General features: G+C 44.8%; 1 pseudogene; it reads left to right on the forward strand.

Moving 5' to 3' along the window:
• Positions 1–8,511: 8,511 nt before the first annotated feature.
• Positions 8,512–9,206, forward strand: LOC128055851 (peptidyl-prolyl cis-trans isomerase A-like; annotated as a pseudogene).
• The last annotated feature ends 278 nt before the right edge of the window (positions 9,207–9,484 follow it).

Raw genomic sequence — 9,484 nt, forward strand, 5'->3', positions numbered from 1 at the left:
CGCTGAAGCCCTCTCTTCTTTTTTTTTTAAATTTATTTCTTTATTTTTGGCTGCACTGGGTCTTTGTTGCTGTGCGGGATTTTCTCTAGTTGCGGTGTGAGGGTTTCTCGCTGTGGTCACTTCTCTTGTTGTGTGGCATGGGCTTTAGCGCATGCAGACTTCAGCAGAAGTGGTTCCCAGGCCCCAGAGGTTCACAGGCTCAGGAGTTGAGGCCCACGGGCTTAGTTGCTCCCTGGCGTGTGGGATCTTTCCAGATTAGGGATCACACTCGCGTCGTTTGCATTGGCAGGCAGGTTCTTTACCACTGAGCCACCAGGGAAGCCCCCCCCACCCCCAACAACCTCTAACACACCCGCAGAGCTGAAGGGTCTGTCCGCCTCCCCTCACAGAGCCCGCCACCCGACTGTCACCTACAAAATTCTCCGCTTGTAAATGACAGAGCTCTCAGAAGTCACCCAGTTCAGCGGCCCCAGGGGAGTCTGTCCTTCCATCTTGGCTGGTGAGGGACAGCCTTGAGAACCATAACCCCCCAGGCACTCAGACCTCTGAGACCCAAATCACAGGGAATGTTTGTACTGTTTGTTCATTTCCCAAAGTTTTCCTTAAAAAAATCAGGGAGCAGGGAAATGGCCTGAAGTGTAGACAAACTCAGATTGACGTGGAGTGAGGATTGCTGGGGACTCAGCATATTCTAAATCTCTGCTTTTCCATTCCTTCGAAAGTTGTTCTGTAATAACTATTCATTTTTTAAATTCTTTTCCTGTGTATTTTTTTTATTATAGTTGCTTTACAGTGTTGTCCTAGTCGCAGGTATACATAAAGTGAATCAGCCGTAGGTATTCATATATCCCCTCTTCCTGGGATTTCCTTCCCATTTAGTCACCACAGAGCACAGTTCCCTGTGTTATACAGCAGGTTCTCATTAGTTATCCATTTTGTACATAGTATCAATAGCGTCTGTATCCCAATTCCAATCTCCCAATTCATCCCACCCTGCCTTCTTCCCTTGGTATCCATATGTTTGCTCTCTCTGTGTGTAATAACAATTTAAACATTGGAACTCCATTTAAACCTAAGGAGCTCCTCGGATGAGTCTAACAGGCCCTTCACTGGGCACTGGGCACCATGGCTGTCTTAGACCACCACCTACAAGGGTTGTAAAATCCATACGGGTCCCAAACAACATGCAAATGGATAGACCAGACTAGACTAGAGTCCTGGCACCCTGTCTCATGGGCAGGCCTCCAGCTCTCCACTCTGGGGCATCTTGCCTCTTGGTGGACTCCCAGGATGCTGTGAACAGAGAGCAGAGACCCAAGCCCCATGCCTGGCTGACCCTGCCCCCTCTGCTGGATTCCAACAAGCCCCTTCACCCAATAAGCTTCCACTTTCTCAGACGCAACATTTCTCAGACTTGGGTCCTCATTTCTGTCCTGCCCTCCTCTCATGTTATTTTAGGATCAGCCACAAAATACACCAAGAAGCTCTTCTTATTTTTTTTTTAGAAGCATTACTTGCTATGTGTGCTAACTTGCTTCAATCATGTCCAACTCTTTGCAACCTTATGGACTGCAGCCCACCAGGCTCCTCTGTCCATGGGGATTCTCCAGGCAAGAACACTGGAGCGGGCTGCCATGCCTTCCTCCAGGGAATCTTCCCGACCAGGGATCGAACCCACGACTCATGTCTCCTGCGTTGTCAGGTGGGTTCTTTACCACTCGCGCCACCTGCAAAGCCTCACCCGTATGTGAAGATGAAGAACATTTTACAATAGCACATTTACAAGCTATTCCCATCAGCGATAAAGACAAGGTCAGCAGTGCTGGCCAGCGATCACTGGGCGTGTCCTGAGTGCCCTGTTCATTTCCGGGTGCTCAGCACCAGGCTAAGAACGTTTCTATGCATTATCTCCTACCACCTCCTCCACGTGCCTTTGACGTGTGCATCCCTGTTATTACCATTTTACAGACGAGGAAACTAAGGCCCACTAAGGCTAAGCAACTTTTCAGATACCCTAAAGCTGTAATAAGTAGCAGAAGTTAAACACAGCCTTCCTAAATGCCAGACTCTGTTCTTACTCCCCAAACCACACACATATCTCATCACATGATAACAAATTCATTCTCTCTGGCAGGTCCAGTCTGTGTCCTAATGTGACTCTGAGTCCACAGGAGTTTGGCTTTCGCCATCATTTTTTTTTTTTAATTTTTTTTTTGGCTGCCATAGATCTTAGTTGTGGCTCTCAGGATCTTTAGTTGTGGCTCTCAGGATCTTTAGTTGTGGCATGTGAACTCTTAGTTACGGCATGTGGGATCTAGTTCCCCGACCAGGGATTGAAACTGGGCCTCCTGCATTGGGAGCACAGAGTCTTGGCCACTGGACCAGAAGGAAAGTCCCACCATCATCATCTTTCATGTCACCCCCAGGCCTCCAGTTTCAGCCCTGTCTCTCTACTACATGGCTTACCTCACAATCCGGAAGAGGTATAAATGCAGGATGGCATCACCGACTTGATGGACATGAGTTTAAGCAAGCTCTGGGAGTTGGTGATGGACAGGGAAGCCTGGTGTGCTGCAGTGCATGGGGTCTCAGAGAGCTGGACACAACTGAGCAGCTGAACTGAACATGTCTTTGTATGACTGAGTCCCTTCGCTGTTCACCTGAAACTATCACAGCATTTTTAATTGGATATACCCCAAGACAAAATAAAGTTTGCAAAAAAAAAAATGCATATTTAGGGTCTGCCATCCTCAGAGATCATCTAATGTAATGAGAAACATTTCAATAAAATCATGGCTAAAAACTCTTAGAAATAAATCCAATTGTATGCAGTTTCCATTTATTCCCATCCCCATTTGCTTTGAGCCATGGGCACCCAACTCCCCTAAATTGCCTATTCAGAAACCTCCCAGCACAGATACTGGGAAGCAAAGCTGCTGGTCCTCACCCCTCTCTCGTCCTCAGATTGGGAAACGGGTTTAGACTGTTTGGGTATACCCTGTTCTCTTTGCCAGAATAGCAGCAATAATGCAGTGTTCTTCATAACACCTGGGGTGGGGGGTGGAGGGGGGGGCGGGGAAGGACAAAATAAACACAATCCTAAAACTGTGTCACTTCCAAAGCCTCTAGCTGTGGGATTTTTTAGCTGCAACATGGGAAGCCCTTCCCTAATCCCACCTGGAGGTCTGATAGGAATTGTTTGCACTCCTGATATTTTTGATGAGATTAGTAGAAGTGTTGAGCTTCAGATCAGAACTCTTCTTGTCTCCAGAAAACATGAGCTATATTTGGCAAGGTTTTCAAAGCTTTGGGGAATTCATGGTTTATTTGGATTGTTTGATCGAGTATTCTAAACCAGGACACAGATCCACTTTCTTTAAATTTCCATGTAAATCCAGTGAGGATTAATTGCATGCCCTATTGTGTATACAGAATGATAGGCTACTTTCTTTAGTGGAAGATGTAAAAACATGGTCCTTGTGCTCAAAACAGAAACAGTTTGGTTGAGAGACATTTGGATCCTGGATAATGAGACATAGTTTACCATTTTGTGTTACAATCTTAAACATGTCTTTTTAACTCTAATGTGACACAGTTTTGTGGGGGGGGTGTGTGTGTGTGTGTGTGTGTGTGTGTGTGTGTGTTTCATCCAGGAAGTAGTGCAGTGTGGCAGGAAGTACACAGGCTTAGAATCAGATAACCCCAGCCTTGATTCTTACCACTTTTACTTTCCGCCTTTAGATGAGCTATTATACTAAACCTCTCTTAGCCTCAATTTCCTACTCTGTAAAATGGGGGTATAAATGGCAGTATAGTCAAAACAAAGGTTTTTTCAGTAGTCATGTACAGTTGTGAGAGCTGGACTATAAAGAAAGCCGAGTGCTGAAGATTTGATGCTTTTGAACTGTGATGCTGGAGAAGACTCTTGAGAGTCCCTTGGACAACAAGGAGATCAACTCAGTCAATCCTAAAGGAAATCAACCCTGAATATTCATTGGTAGGACTGATGCTGAAGCTCCAATACTCTGGCCACCTGACTTGAAGAGCTGACTCATGGGAAAAGACCCTGATACTGGGAAAGACTGAAGGCAAAAGGAGAAGAGGGCAGCAGAGGATGAGATGGTTGAATGGCATCACCAACTCAATGGACGTGAATTTGAGCAAACTCCTGAAGATAGTGAAGGACAGGAAAGCCTGTTGTGCTGCAGTCCATGGGGTTGCACAGAGTTGGACATGACTTAGCAACTGAACAACAATAGCCATACCCTCTTCCTAGGGATTTTGGAGAAACTATTAATAAATGGAGCTCAGTGGAAGCCCCTAGCCCAGTGCAGGGTACACAGTGCTGATAAGAAAAGTTGACACAGAACACACGCTATGTGTCTGCAGCATTTTGCTTAATTAACTCTAAACCTTGACAGGTTATTTCTAGCTCCCTGGTGGCTCAGATGGTGAAGAATCAGCCTGCAATGCAGGAGACCTGGGCTCGATCCCCGGGTCGGGAAGATCCCCTGCAGGAGAGCATGGCAACCCACTCCAGTATTCTTGCCTGGAGAATCCCATGGACAGAGGAGCCTGGTGGGCTACAGTCCATGGGGTCGCAAAGAGCCAGACACGACTGAGTGACCAGCACACACATTACACTGAAGAAACCCAAGACTGAGCGGGCAGACAGGGGCAGGCAGGGATTCACATTTAGGCATCAATTTCTAAAGTCTGGACTCCTGGCAGCTTCTTATGACATGACTTGCCCACGTGCCCAAGGGGTAGGGACAGAAAGAGCCAGTAGGAACCATCACTTTCCAAAGAAAACAAGTTTCTATCACTGTCATAGTGATAGTGATAGCACTATCATAAAATACAGCCCACTGCCATTCTTTTTCTTTTATTTGTTTGTTTATGACTATGCTGGGTCTCCGTTGCTATGCGCAGCTTTCTCTAGTTGTGGTGAGTGGGGGCGACTCTGACTGCGGTGCAGTCTCCTGGTGGCAGTGGCTTCTCTAGTTGTGGAGCAGGGGCTGTAGAGCGCAGGTTCGTGCTGGCATAGGTGGCACAGGCCCAGCTGCCCCACAGCATGTGGGATCTTCTGGGAGAAGGGAGCCAACCAGTGTCCCCTGCACTGGCAGGGGACTCCCAACCACTGGGCCTCCAGGGAGGTCCTCACTCCATTTCTTGATATAACTGAATGCTAAGAAGAAAGGCTTTCATGTGAGCCTCTTCCTTTAAGCTAATATTAAATGGTCAATTCATTGGTGTTAATTAAAAGTACATTATTGCCTATTGGTGAAGCCCCAGTTCCATAACCTCATGCATTCTTATGGAGGGAGGGAGTTGGGGTGGTGAGGTTAGAAGTGTGCTGCCCCATGCAGGACATTTGGTCCTGGCCAGAATGTTCAAGAGATACTTGGTCTAGAAGATGCTTGGTCCTCGGATGGCCAATAGACACATGAAAAGATGCTCAACATTGCTAATTATTAGAGAAATGCAAATCAGAACTACAATGAGGTATCACCTCACAACAGTCAGAATGGCCATCATCAAAAAATCTACAAACAATAAAAATTTAAAAAACTACAAACAAGAGATGCTGGAGAGGATGTGGAGAAAAGGGAACCCTCTTGTCCTGTTGGTGGGAATGTAAATAGATAGAGCCACTGTGGAGAATAGTATGGAGATTGTTAAAAAAACTAGGAATAAAACCCCAGCAATCTTACTACTGGGCATATACCCTGAGGAAATCATAATTGAAAAATACGCATGTACCACAGTGTTCATAGCAGCACTATTTACAATAGCTAGGATGTGAAAGCAACTTAGATTGTCCATCGACAGATGAATGGATAAAGAAGATGTGGAATGGAATATTACTCAGCCATAAAAAACACAATGGAATATTACTCAGCCATAAAAAAGAACAGGTTTGAGTCAGTTCTGGTGAGTTGGATGAACCTAGAGCCTGTTATACAGAGTGAAGTAAGTCAGAGAAAAACAAATATAGTATCTTAACACATATCTAAGTTTCCATGAAGACCTACAAGACCTTCTAGAACTAACACCCAAAAAAGATGTCCTTTTCATTATAGGCGACTGGAATGCAAGAGTAGGAAGTCAAGAAACACCTGGAGTAACAGGCAAATTTGGCCTCGGAGTACAGAATGAAGCAGGTCAAAGACTAATAGAGTTTTGCCAAGAGAACGCACTGGTCATAGCAAACACCCTCTTCCAAAGGCACAAGAGAAGACTCTACACATGGACATCACCAGATGGTCAACACTGAAATCAGACTGATTATATTCTTTGCAGCCAAAGATGGAGAAGCTCTATAGAGTCAGCAAAAACAAGACCGGGAGCTGACTGAGGCTCAGATCATGAACTCCTTATTGCCAAACTCAGACTTAAAGTTGAAGAAAGTAGGGAAAACCACTAGACCATTCAGGTATGACCTAAATCAAATCCCTTATGATTATACAGTGGAAGTAAGAAATAGATTTAAGAGACTAGATCTGATAGAGTGCCTGATGAACTATGGACGGAGGTTCATGACATTGTACAGGAGGCAGGGATCAAGAGCATCCCCACGAAAAAGAAATTCAAAAAGGCAAACTGGCTGTCTGAGGAGGCCTTACAAATAGCTGTGAAAAGAAGAGAAGCAAAAAACAAAGGAGGAAAGGAAATATATACTCATTTGAATGCAGAGTTTCAAAGAACAGCAAGGAGAGATAAGAAAGCCTTCCTCAGTGATCAATGCAAAAAAATAGAGGAAAATAATAGAATGGGAAAGACTAGAGATCTCTTCAAGAAAATGTGAGATACCAAGGGAACATTTCATGTAAAGATGGGCTCAATGAAGGACAGAAATGGTATGGACCTAACAGAAGCAGAAGATATTAAGACGAGGTGGCAAGAATAAACAAAAGGACAGTACCAAAAAGAGCTTCACGACCCAGATAATCATGATGGTGTGATCACTCATCTAGAGCCAGACATCCTGGAATGAGAAGTCAAGTGGGCCTTAGAAAACATCACTATGAACAAAGCTAGTGGAGGTGATGGAATTCCAGTTGAGCTATTTCAAATCCTAAAAGATGATGCTGTGAAAGTGCTGCACTCTATATGCCAGCAAATTTGGAAAACTCAGCAGTGACCACAGGACTGGAAAAGGTCAGTTTCATTCCAATCCCAAAGAAAGGCAATGCCAAAGAATGCTCAAACTACCCCACAATTGCACTCATCTCACACGCTAGTAAAGTAATGCTCAAAATTCTCCAAGCCAGGCTCCAATAGTACGTGAACCGTGAACTTCCAGATGTTCAAGCTGGTTTTAGAAAAGGCAGAGGAACCAAAGATCAAATTGCCAACATCTGCTGGATCATCAAAAAAGCAAGAGAGTTTCAAAAAAACATCTATTTCTTCTTTATTGACTATGCCAAAGCCTTTGACTGTGTGGATCACAATAAACTGGAAACTTCTGAAAGAGATGGGAATACCAGACCACCTGAACTGCCTCTTGAGAAACCTGTATGCAGGTCAGGAAGCAACAGTTAGAACTGGACATGGAACAACAGACTGGTTCCAAATAGGAAAAGGAGTACGTCAAGGCTGTATATTGTCACCCTGCTTATTTAACTTCTATGCAGAGCACATCATGAGAAACACTGGGCTGGAGGAAGCACCAAGCTGGAATCAAGATTGCCGGGAGAAATATCAATCACCTCAGATATGCAGATGACACCACCCTTATGGCAGAAAGCGAAGAAGAACTAAAAAGCCTCTTGACTAAAGTGAAAGAAGAGAGTGAAAAAGTTGGCTAAAAGCTCAACCAACATTCAGAAAACGAAGATCATGGCATCCGGTCCCATCACTTCATGGCAAATAAATGGGATACAATGGAAACAGTGACAGATTTAATTTTTTTAGGCTCCAAGATCACTGCAGATGGTGACTGCAGCCATGAAATTAAAAGACGCTTACTCCTTGGAAGGAAAGTTATGACCAATCTAGAAAGCATATTAAAAAGCAGAGACATTACTTTGCCAACAAAGGTCTGTCTAGTCAAGGCTATGGTTTTTCCAGTGGTCACGTATGGATGTGAGAGTTGGACAATAAAGAAAGCTGAGCACCGAAGAATTGATGCTTTTGAAGTGTGGTGTTGGAGAAGACTCTTGAGAGTCCCTTGGACTGCAAGGAGATTCAGCCAGTCCATCCTAAAGGAAATCAGTTCCAAATATTCGTTGGAAGGATTGATGTTAAAGCTGAAACTCCAGTACTTTGGCCACCTAATGCGAAGAACTGATTCATTTGAAAAGACCTTGATGCTGGGAAAGATTGAAAGCAGGAGGAGAAGGGGACAACAGAGGAAGAGATGGTTGGATGGCATCACTGACTTAATGGACATGAGTTTGAGTAAACTCCAGGAGTTGGTGATGGACAGGGAGTCCTGGCCTGCTGCGGTTCATGGGGTCGCAAAGAGTCGGACATGACTCAGCAGCTGAACTGGTAGAACCTATAAAAACGATGTTGGGCCTTGCAGACGCCGCCACCCCGGAGCCTCCTTCGCTGTCTAGCCATGGTCAACCCCACCGTGTTCTTCGACATCGCTGTCGACGGCGAGCCCTTGGGCCACGTCTCTTTTGAGCTGTTTGCAGACAAAGTCCCGAAGACAGCAGAAAACTTTCGTGCTCTGAGCACTGGAGAGAAAGGATTTGGTTATAAAGGTTCCTGCTTTCACAGAATAATTCCGGGATTTATGTGCCAGGGTGGTGACTTCACACGCCATAATGGTACTGGTGGCAAGTCCATCTATGGCGAGAAATTTGATGATGAGAATTTCATTCTGAAGCATACAGGTCCTGGCATCTTGTCCATGGCAAATGCTGGCCCCAACACAAACGGTTCCCAGTTTTTCATTTGCACTGCCAAGACTGAGTGGTTGGATGGCAAGCATGTGGTCTTTGGCAAAGTGAAAGAGGGCATGAATATTGTGGAAGCCATGGAGCGCTTTGGGTCCAGAAACGGCAAGACCAGCAAGAAGATCACCATTGCTGACTGTGGACAAATCTAATAAATTTGACTTATGTTTTACTTAACCACCAGACCATTCCTTCTGTAGCCCAGGAGAGCACCCCTTCACCCCATCTGCTCGAAATATCCTATAATCTTTGTGCTCTCGCTACAGTTCTTTGGATTCCATATTTTCCTTATCCCCCTCCAAGTTTAGCTGGATTGCAAAGTTAAATTTATGATTATAAAATAAAAACTAAACAGTTAAAAAAAAAAAACGATGTTGATGGACCTATTTGCAGGGAAGGATTGGAGACGCAAATACAGAGAGGAAACTTGTGGATGCAATGAGGGAAGGAGAAAGTGGGACAAATGGAGAAAGTAGCATTGATATATGTATAATACCATGTGTAAAATAGATAGCTGGTGAGAAGCTGCTACATAACACAGGGAGCCCAGCCTGGTTCTCTGTGATGGCCTAGCT

Source organism: Budorcas taxicolor, chromosome 11 (assembly GCF_023091745.1).
Source record: "Budorcas taxicolor isolate Tak-1 chromosome 11, Takin1.1, whole genome shotgun sequence".
Classification (NCBI taxonomy): Eukaryota; Metazoa; Chordata; class Mammalia; order Artiodactyla; family Bovidae; genus Budorcas; species Budorcas taxicolor.